Consider the following 16,387-nt stretch of genomic DNA (forward strand, 5'->3'; position numbering starts at 1 on the left):
TATCTTCCCAATCTTATCAATCTCTTGGATATAATGTAAGATGCTGAACTTGTTAAGTAGCTCCCAACTAGTGTCAGGGGTTGGTCAGAATTGGATGCCAGAAACTGTGCTGACTCTGAAGATGAAGGAATGAAGTCACAGACAGAGCAGCCTCTGACAGAGGAAGAAGGGAAGGATTTGCCCCCCCCCCACACACACACACATTCCCAGCAATACAGTGGTACCTTGGGTTATAGATGCTTCAGGTTACAGGCGCTTCAGGTTACAGACTCCGCTAACCCAGAAATAGTACCTCGGGTTAAGAAATTTGCTTTAGGATGAGAACAGAAATCATGCAGCAGCAGTGCAGCAGTGCTTCAGGTTAAGAACAGTTTCAGGTTAAGAACGGACTTCCAGAACAAATTAAGTTCTTAACCCAAGGTACCACTGTAGATTTAACAGTCTGGAGAAGAGTTGCACAGCTTTGAGATAGTAGCTAAGCAACCAGGAGATAGGGAGCATTTGGAAGGCTCTTCATTCAAGGGGGGGTTCCCCCCAAATTCAGGGGGCTGAAAGGCTTAAAGAACAACAGAAGTACATGTGAGGGAGAACTGGACACTGGCGCACTTCTTGCTGCAGAAGGGGAGGGGATTCAGAGTGACCAACTGCTATCCTGATGGAGGGTGACTCGGGGCTGCTCTCTGTATGTTGTTGTAAATAAAATAGACTATAAACCTGCCAGAGGCTCATTAATTCTTATTGGAAGCTCTCTGAGAGAAGGGAAAACTCCCATGCCCACCACCATATCTGACAACTAGAGATGGAAGGAAAATCCAATTGAAATGAATTTATACATGGATTTTGATAGTGCCAACCCAGCTGAGCTTTGCTCACATTGGACCACCTCTTGCATTAAATGCCACTTAACTCTGAGCCAATCACACATTGCTGTTTATTTTTCAGAAGCCTGCATGCAGAATTGTCATTATTATTATTATTATTCATTTCATTGACAATTCCCACCTCAAAGCAATTTACAATAAAAGCATATATAAAACAGATACATATTTAAAACAGTTAGAACAACTGCATATATAAAAACAATTTTTAAAACCAATTACATATATAATAAAGCACATACATAAATTCTATTCAGATCCAATACAGATACTAACTGTTATCTTTCAGCAATAGTGGATGAAGTGGAATTGGACAGACACTGAGCTGAACCAGACAGTCTATGAAGTCCGTTGGACCAAGGTGGGCAGTTTTCTGCCGTGCTGAATCAGGGCATGAACCAATACTTGTGGTCTGTGCACAGCTCACTATTTCTCTGCCTAACATGGTTTTAAACCATTGTTCTGATCTCAGTTAGCAAGGATAGGATACAAATAGGTTGGGCAGGTGACATCAACTTCCATACTGGAGAGAATTGAGGAAGAAACCATTGCGTGGGGGGGGGGGTGTCCATGTGTTCCATGACACATTACCTTGAGCTCTCAGGATATGGCAGGAAATAAATATAAAGTGCAAATATGATGGGAGGAGGGAGGGAACTCTGCACTTTGCCCTCCTTAAGGTACTAGGCAAATGTAGCATTCAATATGCCAGCTATTACTAATAATATGCAAAGTATTCAACAGATAACATTAACATTTGTGAGAAAACAACAGCAGAAAATATAACTGGTCCTCCTAAAAGGTCAAATGGCACACAGAAGCAGCTCCCCCACTGAAGCAGAGCCACAATACTTGCTTCCTGTCTGATGTGTGATTGCCATTTACCAACAGGGAGAAGGGCAAGGGTGTGAGCATGTTAGCATGATGTGGGTGCAGAGTGGTTGACATGGGTAGGAACAATGCTGCTGGAATAGTGGGGGGTGATTGCCCTTGCGCTGTGTTATTAGTCACCCTCCCAATATGCTGTCAGTGTCACAGCATTTAGCAAGAGGCACCCTGGAAAAAAAAAATTGCATAGGGGAAAGCTAAATCCACCTTCTCCTCCCTAATCTGTGTCTGTGATCTGTATTTGAAACTAGTTTGCATTTTGTGTATTGCTTTCATGTACGGATGCGACTTAGATACATCAGTGTGAAAAAATGGATAATAATAATAATATAAATATAAATAAATAAATAACAGATATCTAATTAGCCCCCATTCCAACACTGTCAAATAATTTCAGCACCATACTGATTGGTTGGAAGATAGGATAACCAATTAGGGATTGAAGGCTCAGATTAGTTACAGCAGACCCTCTGGATATGAATGTAACTCGTTTCAGGGGTCCGTACATACCCCGAAAAATCTGCAAATAGAGGCACCGCTTTTGCACATGCGTGCAGCGCAATAGAACACTTCTACGCATGCGGTGAAACCCGGAAGAATACACTTCCGAGTTTGCTGCGTTTGCAACCCAAAATTACATTACCCCAAGGTTATGCTTAAAATTCTACAAGGCAGGCTTAAGCAGTATGTGGACCGAGAACACCCAGAAGTGCAAGCTGGATTTTGAAGGGGCAGAGGAACCAGAGACCAAATTGCAAACATGTGCTGGATTATGGAGAAAGCTAGAGAGTTCCAGAAAGACATCTACTTCTGCTTCATTGACTATGCAAAATCCTTTGACTGTGTCGACCATAGTAAACTATGGCAAGTTCTTAAAGAAATGGGAGTGCCTGATCACCTCATCTGTCTCCTGAGAAATCTCTATGTGGGACAAGAAGCTACAGTTAGAACTGAATATGGAACAACTGATTGGTTCAAAATTGGGAAAGGAGTATGGCAAGGCTGTATATTGTCTCCCTGCTTATTTAACTTATATGCAGAATTCATCATGCGAAAGGCTGGGCTGGATGAATCCCAAGCCGGAATTAAGATCGCCGGAAGAAATATCAACAACCTCAGATATGCAGATGACACAACCTTGATGGCAGAAAGTGAGGAGGAATTAAAGAACCTTTTAATGAGGGTGAAAGAAGAGAGTGCAAAATATGGTCTGAAGCTCAACATCAAAAAAACGAAGATCATGGCCACTGGGCCCATCACCTCCTGGCAAATAGAAGGGGAAGAAATGGAGGCAGTGAGAGATTTTACTTTCTTGGGCTCCATGATCACTGCAGACGGTGACAGCAGTCACGAAATTAAAAGACGCCTGCTCCTTGGGAGAAAGGCGATGGCAAACCTAGACAGCGTCTTAAAAAGCAGAGACATCACCTTGCCAACAAAGGTCTGTATAGTTAAAGCCATGGTTTTCCCAGTAGTAATGTATGAAAGTGAGAGCTGGACCATAAAGAAGGTTGATCGCCAAAGAATTAATGCTTTTGAATTATGGTGCTGGAGGAGACTCTTGAAAGTCTCATGGACTGCAAGATCAAACGTATCCATTCTTAAGGAAATCAGCCCTGAGTGCTCACTGGAAGGAGCTCCTATACTTTGGCCACCTCATGAGAAGAGAAGACTCCCTGGAAAAGCCCCTGATGTTGGGAAAGATTGAGGGCACAAGAAGAAGGGGACGACAGAGGACGAGATAGTTGGACAGTGTTCTTGAAGCTACAAACATGAATCTGACCAAACTGCGGGAGGCAGTGGAAGACAGGAGTGCCTGGCATGCTCTGGTCCATGGGGTCACGAAGAGTCAGACACGACTAAATGACTAAACAACAACAACAAGGTAACATAACACGAGGGTCTGCTGTATTTAATATCATTGCAGCCTCTGTCTAATTCCAATCTGTTCCCTATACAGTGGTACCTCAGGTTACAGATGCTTCAGGTTACAGACTCCGCTAACCCTGAAATAGTACCTCAAGTTAAGAACTTTGCTTCAGATTGAGAACAGAAATCGCGTGGCGGCGGCATGGTGGCAGCGGGAGGCCCCTTTAGCTAAAGTGGTTAAGGAACTTTCAGGTTAAGAACGGACCTCCAGAACGAATTAAGTTCTTAACCCAAGGTACCACTCGTTTGGTATCTTCTGCCTTTCTTTTGGGGTGCAGGGGCAAGTGAACAAGTTTTAAGTAGTCTATGTTTAAGTATGAGCAAAGAGAGAGAAAATGACTAGGGAACAAGAGCAAGAGAGTCTGCTGAGCAAACAGGCTGATTACGTCAAGGGACAAGAAGAGCAGCACTTGGAAATCAATACAGATGAGGCTTTGAAAAGGTTGACTGAGTGCACTGGATTAGCTATTGATTTTTGTCATTTTCACAGCTAGTGCTGCGCTCTCCACCCGCTGAGGCCATTAAACACGGAGACCTTAAACCTCTAATCCCTTGCTAATAACAAACAAGACAATGGCCCTGAAAGCTAAGGATCTAACAGAATGTCCAATAGCTTCAGAGCTGTATTGAGTGCTCTGCTGCCTAAAAAGGAATCCAAAGAAAGCCCAGGGACACTGGTTAGAAACAAAATGCTGCTGCAGATAGAGACATGGATCATTAAGCTAGAAATTGGAGCTTAGACTTTCACTGTAACCAACTGTGGCCTGTTTCCCATCCATGTGCTTTTGGGAAGGTGGGATATTTCCTTTTGTTACACTCACTCGCTGGCTGTCACTAGGGTTGCTGACTCTTGAAATAAAAGGGTGAAGCACCCTTTGGATCAACGTGGTGGAGCCCACAGTGAGTAGAGGGTAGGTCTAGGGTTTTGTGCATATCACCCAAAAAGAGGGTACCTATTTGCATAAAATGTCCTATGCAACATTTAGGCTATGCATAATCTGAATCTGCTTGGAAACAGTGATGGAGTGGATGAGGGTCAATAGACTGAAACTGAATCCTGCTAAGACAGAGGCATTGCAGGTAGATGGTTCCCAGTTTGGAGAATTGAAAAGTCTGGCTCTAAATCAACTGGTACGCAGTTTAGGGGTGTTCTTATAAACACCCTTGTCCATGGAAGCTCCAGTTGCCTTTGTGGTGAAGAGCACCTATCACCAACCTAAAAAACCAATGGAATCTGCACCAACATATTGGATTTTCTTATCTTGCAAGTTTGCACACCGCTTCAAATCCTAATATGCTTTCTGGTCTCTGTGGTTAAGCTGTATAAGCATGCAAAAGCATAGCAACAATAAAAGCCATTATTTGTGCATATGTTTGCATTCACAGACATGCAAAGATAGTCTATATAAAGCACTTATGTGGTCATTCATTGTCACAGGGTGAGTGTGTGTCATTTTTATGCAGATACAGAACAACCACATGAGACTAAGCTTTGACACCTAGCCTGATGTAACTCCCTTGGCCCTCCCTGCAAGTTGACATGGATATACTGATGATTATCATGCCAGGACTGGTGGACTGAAGGCAAGCAGGCAAATCCTAGGATATATATATATATACACATATATATATAGAGAGAGAGAGAGAGGAGATGATAGATAGATAGATAGATAGATAGATAGATAGATAGATAGATAGATGATAGATAGATAGATAGATAGATAGATAGATAGATAGATAGATGATAGATAGATAGATAGATAGATAGATAGATATAGACAGACAGACAGATAGACAGATAGATGATAGATGATAGATAGATAGATAGATAGATAGATAGATAGATAGATAGATAGATGATAGATAGATAGATGATAGACGATAGACGATAGATAGATAGATAGATAGATAGATAGATAGATAGATAGATAGATATAGATAGAGATAGAGATGGATAGATAGATATAGATATAGATATAGATATAGATATAGATATAGATTAGATATAGATATAGATATAGATATAGATATAGATATAGATATAGATATAGATATAGATATAGATATAGATATAGATATAGATATAGATATAGATATAGATATAGATATAGATATAGATATAGATATAGATATAGATATAGATGATATAGATGACATAGACATAGACATAGACATAGACATAGACATAGACATAGACATAGACATAGATAGATGACAGATAGATAGAGATGTATTAAATTCTCATACTTCTTCATCTGAGGATCACAGGGCAGTTTACAATATAAAAACACAAAAATGCATAGCATATTAACAAATGAAACAATACCCCACCAAGCAACAATTTGCTTAGACTAAGAAGTTCAGAGTCAGCCTTGAGTCACCTGACGCCTGCTAAGTTGGACACTGCAATACCATCATTTGGCCACCTGCAATGGTGGAGCTGAAGTGGTAGCATCTCTCTCTCCCAGACAATCCACAACAGAGGCATGGGGAATAAGGTGTTTAGGTCCTTTTTCAGTCCTTAGTTCAGACTGCCGTTGCCTTATTGATGTCAGCATGCACAACAGGATTTCTGAGGCGCTAAGTACTTTGTAATCTCTTATTTTTCTCCGGCTGCATTAGAGAGGATGGGAGGTGGGGGGTAAAGTGAGAAAGCTTCAGGTGCCTTTGAATGCCTGCAATTTCCACTTTCCTTGCAACCTGATGGTAAATGATGATTATTGCCAGTATACAACACAAATGGGCTCTGCTAGAATTCATCATTCTCTGGAATAAGAGGAGTTAATGCCTTTGAAATACCAGACATCCTTGGGCACACACATGAATGGATAACAAAGGCAACTGGAAGGCATCAAGTGAGAGACAAAATGCCGGCATGTTCACAAATTACTGTCAAATCCATACACAGAGTTGGGATGCTATGTCCCCTGATCTTCAGTCAGGGGAACAGAACAGAAATTCCACTCAGTTGTTGCTGGATGAAATGTTACTGGTAGAGGGCGGAAGCAATGAGCAAGGACTGAAAGGACAAAAGGACCGTGCCCATTCCTTCCTTCAACAATCTTAAACTCCATGGTATGGAGAAACAGTTCTGCTTCAAATTCTCTGTGCTGTTTCCAGGCAGTGACATGCTTTTCCAGGGAAGGGATTTTGCTGGATGAACAAATTTTTCCAACAGTTTGGGGAGAGCTCCCTGCCCCCCACCCCAAGAAAAAAAAATCCAGAGAGTTCCTCAGAAAATTGTTTTCTTTTAGGCCTTTGCTCTCCAATTGCAAAACAAACACAGAACAATATCTACATGACCTAGAAGATTAAATAATATTATTTGTTAGGATTTCCATTCAAAAACCAAACTGTTCACTCTTGTCTTCTTCTCTGCAACCCTGGATATTTATGACCATTGGTATCGCCATAGTATCAAAACACCTGTGTGGCTCTGATATGGCCTTATCTGCTGTGTCCGCATTCCCCCTTGAGAAGCAAGTCCTTTCCCAGGCTCGGTTAAGTAAGCCTTTGCAAGCCTCCCCCCACCTTCTCTCATGAAGAACTGGCATTCTTGCCTGTCCAGATCCTATTGTGCTCGGAGGCCCTGAAAGCCACAAGGTAACAGAAACACGCAGCTTGCTATTTATTTCACAGGAGGTGGAACACATTTTTGTTTTATCTCTTTCCAGACAGTTAGCTTGGTTTAATGGACTGTCTTTCAGTCTGTGCATAATTCTTCTTCAAATTAAATTCTCTTAGAAGCCCAGCATAATACACACCGGGTTGTCAGCTCATTACTTTTACATCCTTTCTTGTTCTGTTTATGTGAGCAGAGGTTTAATTAACAATAATCTACTGTGTAGGCAACAGGAAAAGAGCCTACCCGAAGGTGTGTATTTATGTCCTATTATTATATTTTGGAGCTCTTTCTTATAGCACAATAATTTGCTTCTGCAGATGGACCACTTTCCCCCTATATAAACACTGGCATGGAAACCTTTCTTTTGAGAAATGCTTTATGCATTAATCCATTACATTCTTAATACGGCATTGGCAATGACCTAAAGCTATAATCAGTAATGTTAATGTCTCAGCATTACTGTGGACTGTATGAACATCATCACAATGATTGGCAGCCTGGAAGAAAGAATCAGCGGTTGCCTTGATTTTGTCAGGAGAGATCAGGAAATTGCCCACTTTTAATGAATTAGGAAACTTTACTTTCAGGAGAAAATAGTACTATATCTCAAACTCATTCCAGAAGAAAGGAAGGAGTGGATGCAGTGGCAAAGCTCATTTGAATTATACTTTTAAACTTTTTAAAAGTCTTACCTAGTTTGGTCCTATATCATGGTTTGTCTGGAAGCAAGACTATTTTTGTGTATTCAGAGGATTTAATAATAGCCAACATTCCTGGAATGTTACAAAATTCATGGGGTGGAATTCAACATTGTGCTATGGTGAACATCCAGCCAACACAAGCATTGCAGCTTGCCAGATGGAATGATCCACCCATCTTCTCCTCCTACTGTATTGTTCTGTAGGTTCTTCCAACCCCATTGGAACAAATTTTGGGGGGCACTGGAGGATCAGAGAGGAGAGGGGTAAACCCCATTACATGTACAGATGTTTGCACTGACAGGACTCATTGGGTGACTTCTACCCATGGCTTATAACTTTTAACCATGAAGATCTGCAGCACATAGTCTTACAGGAATAAATGTGAAGTATGGAATTTTATCAGCATCTTAAAAGTAGAGCCATCACCTGGCCAACAAAGGTCTATATAGTAAAAGCTATGGTTTTCCCAGTAGTGATGTATGGAAGTGAAAGCTGGACCATAAAGAAGGCTGATCACCAAAGAATTGATGCTTTGGAATTATGGTGCTGGAGGAGACTCTTGAGAGTCCCATGGACTGCAATAAGATCAAACCTATCCATTCTTAAGGAAATCAGCCCTGAGTGCTCACTGGAAGGACAGATTGTGAAGCTGAGGCTCCAATACTTTGGCCACCTCATGAGAAGAGAAGACTCCCTGGAAAAGACCCTGATGTTGGGAGAGATTGAGGGCACAAGGAGAAGGGGACGACAGAGGACGAGATGGTTGGATAGTGTTCTTGAAGTTACCAGCATGAGTTTGACCAAACTGTGTGAGGCAGTGGAAGACATGAGTGCCTGGCGTGCTCTGGTCCATGGGGTCACGAAGAGTCAGACACGACTAAACGACTAAACAACAACAATGGAATTTTATACATATTTTATCTTTCCCCCCAAATGCAAGAATGAATCTCCTTATCCTGCCAGATGCTCAGCTCCTCTATAAAATATTTATTAAATTTTTTTGAAATATAACAGTAAAAATGAAAAAGAAAAAAGAAAAATACAAAATAAAAACAGTTAAAAACATACATTTTTTCTTTTACTTATTTTCTTTTAGCTTATTTCCCGGACCTCCTCATACCTCCCTTTTTTGTATTCCACTTCAATTTATTGGTTCAGCAAATCCTTACCATCAGCTCCTCTAACTTCTCATTGAAATCGGGATGAGCAGAATGTTGTACTCTTCATGCTGCAGATGCTTAGCAGTATGGAAGATTAGGCCATAAATTCCAGGCCATGGTATTATTAGCAAAGGAAGACAATATAGGATATGAATTATGGAGCCCCCTTCATGCCTTGTGAATTATTAAGTGTAAGGCCAAAGACTGAAAATATTCTCAGCACAACAAGGACTTAGTTAATAAACCATAATTCAAGGAGTAGAGTGTCTGATTGCAGCACTGAAACATTATGAAGTGTGGTGGGTTGTGTGTGTATGTGTGTAAGTAGACATCTATGTTAATTAAGATAGTGGTTAGTTCGGAGTAGTAAATTACTTTGTGTTATTTTCACTGCCAGTACTTCTCATTAGCCCATGTGATTGCTTGATTTCGCCAGCTTGTTTTGTAGCAAAGCTTTTTAACAGAACAACGCAGTGCCATGTAATTTACTTATGGGTGGCTTTTGCTGCATTGAGCAGTGCAAAGGCCTTGGAAGCCATTCAGAGGACCAGTTCTTACACAGACCATGCATGTACCAGTTTCTGCATAATGAACTAGAAGGTATGAGTCTCTGGTTTCCACTCATTACCACCAAACTCAATATGTCATACGGAATCCAAGTCCGACACACAAATTCCCCACTCATACTTGCCCCATGTGAGTGTTTGTCTCCTCACATGTAAACCAACTCGTGAGGAGAATTAGGGGCATGCTTTCAAGTCCCTCTTCCTCCAGCCTCTTATTTTTACCAAGCTTCCAGAAGTTTGAGGGTGAAGCAGGGATTCTCTTCTAGTCCTGGAGGCGCCTCTCATTGCTCAGAGACCCCTCACGGGAAGAGAAGTTCCCCATTTTAGATCTTCACCCTCACATTCATGGAGAGTCCTAAACATGGTAAAAATGATGTGTTGGAGACTGTGAAACTTGGCAGCTCCCCCCCCCCAGCTTTTCCTTGAATGTTTGTTTAAACACAAGGAGATTGAATGCCTGGATAACTATCTGTCCATGTTCTTGTCCCACAGAGACAGATTGCATGGGTGGATTTACCCGGTTTTTATAGCTGGTGGTGGGGCTCAGCATCCCACATCATACTCTGTGCACAGTAGGATAGAGGGCATGTCTGTGTCTCAGCCTTGCTTTTGACACTAGAGCTACCAGTCATCTCAGAGGCAAAAAAGGAGGCATTGCAAACAAATTGATCTGGGGGCTTTTGTGCTAATTGATTACAAGCTTGACTTGTCAGTCATAACAGCACTCTTCCTCTGCAGCCTCTCCTCTCTCTGGTGTTATGGAATTATTATTAGCTGAGAGACATTGTGTCTACTTTTAGCAGCTGCCTGTCTATAGCTATAGAAGAAAAAAGAAGAAGAAGAAGAAGAGGAGGAGGAGGAGGAGGAGGAGGAGGTCTGATCACTGGGGCAAGCCTACATCAGGGTCCCCACTTTGACTTGTGCAGACCTCACTTCACCTCTGCCGAGCCAAAAATCCCTCTGAAGCACCCAATGCACACTGTTACCTAAAATAACAAAGAAGAGAGGGATGTAAAATGATGATAAAACAACAACAGTTTACCTGAACTGCTATTTTCATGCTGGTTCTTGTTCAAGTATTGCTGAGTTTATTTTCACTTTCCTTGCACAACAATTCAGTAAAACAGATCACCCATAAGAGGAAGACACCTTTATGTGGAAAGGCACCACCAGATACAGCACACTTGCTCCAAAGGAAAGGAGAAAGGGAATCTCTACAGTTTCAGCAATGTTACTTGTTATCATAAATGGCTATGTTTTCAAGGGAAAAGCGAATTGAAACCATTGCAGTCAACTTGGAAAATCTATGTGAGTCTACATGTGAGTAGATTCTGCACCTAGACAGATGGTCAGCAGATGGGGCCAGATTCAGCTCATGTGTCAGAGCTTGCACAACAGGGCTGTCCCCACTCTCCCTCCTGTATACCCCCTGCATCACCACCCCCAGAATTTCTCTGGGGGTCAAAAGATGCTCCACAACAGTACACAAAGGGATGAGAGGGGGGGTTGTTCCATCTGGCAAGCTGAAAAGCATGTGCTAATGCAACACTTGCCATAGTGCTATGTTGCATTCCTCCTCCGGAGTTGAAGCAGACAGTGAGCACAACCTCTTTCTCGACATGCTGATTAAGCATTGAATCTAAAAGGAGATGGGGGACTACAGAGGACTAATGTCATTTGTTTATATGACTTATGATGGTGCTTCTTTCTCACTCCTATTATCACAAAGTTGTTATTCTAAAGCATTATGCTCAAGCAATGTTTCTTTAAAATTCTATTTCACTACTTTGCCTCCAAAAACAAACCCAAGCTGGCTCATTTGCTCTGCCCACTTAGGACTGGTTGTGAGCAAATAAGAAGTAATTTTGTTTGTATATGTGTGCTCCCTTTTATGTCACTGATATTACATTTGCATATAGGATGCTATTTCATAGAAAGAAAGGAGGCGGCGGTTGCTGTTTAATCGCCATCTCACCTTATCATTCTGGACAACTTAAAATGAAATTAGCATGAAATAACCACATAGAAAATATGATAATTCATGTCAGTTAACTGGGTTGCTATAGAAACATGACCAATACTAAGTAGAAATTAAAGATGGGTTCAAGGTGAATGGGAAATGTAAGTGTTTGGCAAAGTGATGCTTCTTGAGCTTATTAGGCTTTTAGCCCTGAAGGCTAGCAACCAATTATCAGTAGCCTTTAATCCATTTAATAATCCAGCAATCATGTTAATCCAGTTTGCTTGGCAGCTGCACAAAATTTGTTGTCCTGTTTAATTAGTAATTGTCTTCTAGGCAAATAAGCATCATCTGATTGCATATTCTTCAGCATTTTGAAATAGATAGTTTTCTGCTGCAGAAAAATTGAATGCGTACGTAAGTGAATCTTTGCACATTATGAATGCACAGTTTTAGCAGAATGTATCCTTTCAGTATCTTTAACTGGTTCCACCAGCATGCTTGAAAACTGGAGCCAAAGTGAAGAACACTTTACCCACCTGTGAATAAAATTGTAATATTGGTTTCTTCTCCTAAACGGCCAAATTCATATTATCCAGGGTAAAAAGGAAGGGAAGGAAAGAAAACCAGCACACTGACTGACCTTCCTGGGAGTATTCGGAAGAGAAGAATGGACTTAGAGCAAGAAATTTATCAAATACAATGACACGGGATTAATAATGTGCTTACTGTTAATCAGTACCATTATGTGTTCTGCACATACCCAAATAAAATGAAATTTTAATTTCCAGGGGATGAAAGCACATTGGCAACTGATGGCATTTTCCTAATATTTCCTTTGCTCACAATTCTACATGTGAAGCAGATATGAAGACAAACAAAGCCCTAGTTGCAGGCAGAAGATCCTCTCCCCCAAGCATAAATTGGGTACCTCTCCAGGGCTACACCCTCAGTTTTAGCTGACCTAAAGGTAAAGGTAAAGGTACCCCTGCCCGTACGGGCCAGTCTTGACAGACTCTAGGGTTGTGCGCTCATCTCACTCTAGAGGCCAGGAGCCAGCGCTGTCTGCAGACACTTCCGGGTCACGTGGCCAGCGTGGCGAAGCTGCTCTGGCGAGCCAGCACCAGCGCAGCACACGGAACGCCGTTTACCTTCCCGCTAGTAAGCGGTCCCTATTTATCTACTTGCACCCGGAGGTGCTTTCGAACTGCTAGGTTGGCAGGCGCTGGGACCAAACGCCGGGAGCACACCCCGCCGCAGGGATTCGAACCGCCGACCTTTTGATCGGCAAGTCCTAGGCGCTGAGGCTTTTACCCACAGTGCCACCCGCGCTAGAAATGCTTAATTCTTTCTCTTCCCCCACACAGACAGGTGAATTGCCCATTCAAGAAACATTCACAGTCATTAAGAAACATTAACATTCCATTGCCACAGCTCTGACAACTCATTCAGAGTGATCAAGTCAGTTGACTAACAATAATATTCTGCTTCTAAATATCAACTCCCTCATATGAGGTTGCATTTTTGTATATTTACCAGTGCTTTAAAGTAACGAGAAAAGGATTAAATGAAAGTCAGAATCCAGAGTGACTTCAGTGGATAGCAAGTTATGGTGTGCGCTTCTCCAAAGATATTTCCCCGTACTCCTTCTGGTGCCCCACATCTCTGACCCCAAACAAGCACAGTTCCATCAATAACAGCAACTAAGTCCTGAATTTAATTTTATTGTGTGACCATCACAGTAAATCAATGCAGGTGTGACTGGCATAGTGGGGGCTAGCAAATGGCCCTGGATAATAGGCTATTAAACATATATTGGACCTGAACATTAAACAATAAAGAGGATTATCCCAAATCTCACCTCCTTGCCCCTTCACTAATAAGGCAATGGGTTATATCCCTTGGTTTAGAAGCTATGAACCATGGCGTGCTAGTAAAACATCTGGAAGGGCCTGGTTGGCGAAAGCTGGTCTAACCTGGTTGTTTTAACTGGAGGTGCTGGTGTCTGAAGCTGGGATTCTCTTCAGGCAGTGTATGCACTTTCTCACTGAACTGTGGTCCCTCTCCAATTATTTTAAAGGTATAGCCCCCTTCTTATCCCCACTTAACAAGGAGGTGTTTGACCCTCTCACAATGATACCTGGAAAGACACTTAAATCCTGGGCCTTCGTATTTAAAGTGTGATGCTGTGATCTTCTTCTTTGCAATCATTCGTAGCCGAGTAAGATTGGCTTCCATAAACACAGTTTTAATAATGAGTCTGTAAGTGACTGTGGAAGCCAGTTCTGGATCCACATATCCTTCCACAGTAGGGGCATTAGTTTCCAGGCGGGAGTTGATCACAGTGTGGATTTGCCAAGCACGCCTTCCTCTTAACAAGGTTGGTGGTTCGAATCCCCACAACGGAGTGAGCTCCTGTTGCTCTGTCCCATTTCCTGCCAACCTAGCAGTTCGAAAGCTGGCCAGTGCAAGTAGATAAATAGGTACTGCTGTGGCAGGAAGGTAAACGGTTTTTCCATGCGCTCCGGTTTCTGTCACGGTGTTCCGTTGTGCCAGAAGCGGTTTAGTCCTGCTGGCCACATGACCCGGAAAGCTGTCTGTGGACAAATGCCGGCTCCATTGGCCTGAAAGCAAGATGAGCACCGCAACGCCATAGCTGCCTTTGACAACCCTCCAGGGGTTCTTTACCTTACCTTTGCTGCAATCCAGGGATGGGGAATCTCAGGCCTGGGGGTCAACACTCTATTTGACCCTTGGCACTCTTCCAAGGCCATAACCCACTCTCTAAGCTAGCCCATCAGCCTGGCAAAGCTGCTTTCTGCAGTTGCTCAGCTGATCCAGTGGGCCTGAACTCACCACCCAGTAGTGATAGCCAGTGACATCAACCCTTTTCTCCTTTTTATTGCACCATCAAGTTTCCTGTCAGAAACTCAGTCAATCCAACCATGTCTCTACCTGCCCTGCATCTGTCAGGTGTGGAGAAGATCACCATGATTTGAGGGAAATAGTCTCTCAGGTCAAACCAAATTTGTGGGCCAAATTTGGCCTATGGTCTGAAGGTTCTCCACCCCTGTTGAAATCCCTTACACTATTCATCTTTTATAGGAGATTGTGCCTGATACCCTCTCTCCCTCAACCTGCAGATTCTGTAGTCTACCAGTTAAAAATAGTTGCATTACAGTCCCTGTAGGATGGGCTGTGAGCATTCAAGCTTAAGAATGCAATAATTATGGCAGCTGATTGGCGCTGAGAGAAGCACACTGTTTCTCTGCCCAACAGCATAGCAAGCTCTAACACAAACACATTTAAATACGATATGGGTTTGCCTTACTACCTTGGTCTTTAGAAAACAAACCTTTGTCTCACATTTTATAGCGTTCCATATTCAATCACTTACAAGAGAATAATTGCCCATTCCACAAGCAATTATTGCTGTGAACTCCGAGTCAGTATAATGCTTAGGGTAGGAGGCTTGTTCCCAATAATTAGTAATTAGCAGTAACTGTTTTGTGGAGCAGTTGATTACTGTTGTTTCATCATCTGGCATGACAATGGGAAACTGCTGGCTTTGGGAAAGAACAGGGCAGGCCAGGAGCTTGGTTGTCCCTTGCTTTAACTCACTGGTGGCTGGTGCGTACTGGGACTGTTAGGGTGGAGGCAAGGAGACCAACAGTAGGTAGGGCCAGAGCCAATGATAGGCAGAGCCAAGTAAGTCTACTTTTATCCCCATCCTCTGCCCTGCTGAGTTCTACAAGGACAACACCGAGACTAAGGGGCAGGAAGCTGGTGGGCAGTTGTACCTCCTGGTGTCAAAGAGCATGCTGGTCAGTAATCACCCAGTCCAAAGTTGGAATTAACTCTTTATTAGCAAAAATATGATCTCCACAGACTTGACTGAGTGCCTGGCCTAATGAGCACAGCAGCTTGTTCCTGGGGTTCCTCAGTTGCCAAGACTGAAGGTCCCCCCTCCCCACAGTTGCCTATGGACCCAGCTAGATTAGTAAAGAAAAAAAGTGTTTTACAGTGGTACCTTGGTTCTCAAATGCCTTGGTACTCAAACAACTTGGAACCCAAACACTGCAAACCTGGAAGTGTTCCGGTTTGCAAACTTTTTTTTGGAAGCCGAACATGCTCCGTTTTGAGTGTTATGCTTCCGATTTGAGTGCCATGCTGCTCCAGAGAAGCGGACACGGAGCAGTGGATCCAAACTACAAGAAAGAAGATTCCACCTAAACATTAGGAAGAACTTCCTGACAGTAAGAGCTGTTCGACAGTGGAATTTGCTGCCAAGGAGTGTGGTGGAGTCTCCTTCTTTGGAGGTCTTTAAGCAGAGGCTTGACAACCATATGTCAGGAGTGCTCTGATGGTGTTTCCTGCTTGGCTGGGGGTTGGACCTGATGGCCCTTGTGGTCTATTCCAACTCTATGATTCTATGATTCATTTTGAGTGTTACGCTTTCAGTTTGAGTGCCACACTTCCATTTTCAGTGTTACACTGAGGTCTTTCTGTTTTTGCTATTTATTTTGTGGTTTTGTTTTTGTGGCTCTTTTTGTTTTGTTTTTGTGACTGTGTGGAACCCAGTTCAGCTACTGATTGATTGATTGATTGTGTGACTGCAGTACATTGTTTATTGCTCTCATTTTATGGATCAATGGTCTCGTTAGACAGTAAAATTCATCT

General features: G+C 42.5%; 1 long non-coding RNA gene across 1 annotated transcript in view; it reads left to right on the forward strand.

Annotated features, from left to right (window-relative positions):
* The first annotated feature begins 3,811 nt into the window (after positions 1–3,811).
* LOC310709169 overlaps positions 3,812–16,387 on the forward strand; it is a 393,123-nt gene continuing 380,547 nt past the window's right edge. The window contains exon 1 of the long non-coding RNA XR_014527382.1: positions 3,812–3,868. This is a non-coding gene — a long non-coding RNA (uncharacterized lncRNA). The remainder of the gene's footprint in view (positions 3,869–16,387) is intronic.

This window comes from Podarcis liolepis (assembly GCF_965112155.1).
Source record: "Podarcis liolepis genome assembly, chromosome: 6".
Lineage (NCBI taxonomy): Eukaryota > Metazoa > Chordata > Lepidosauria > Squamata > Lacertidae > Podarcis > Podarcis liolepis.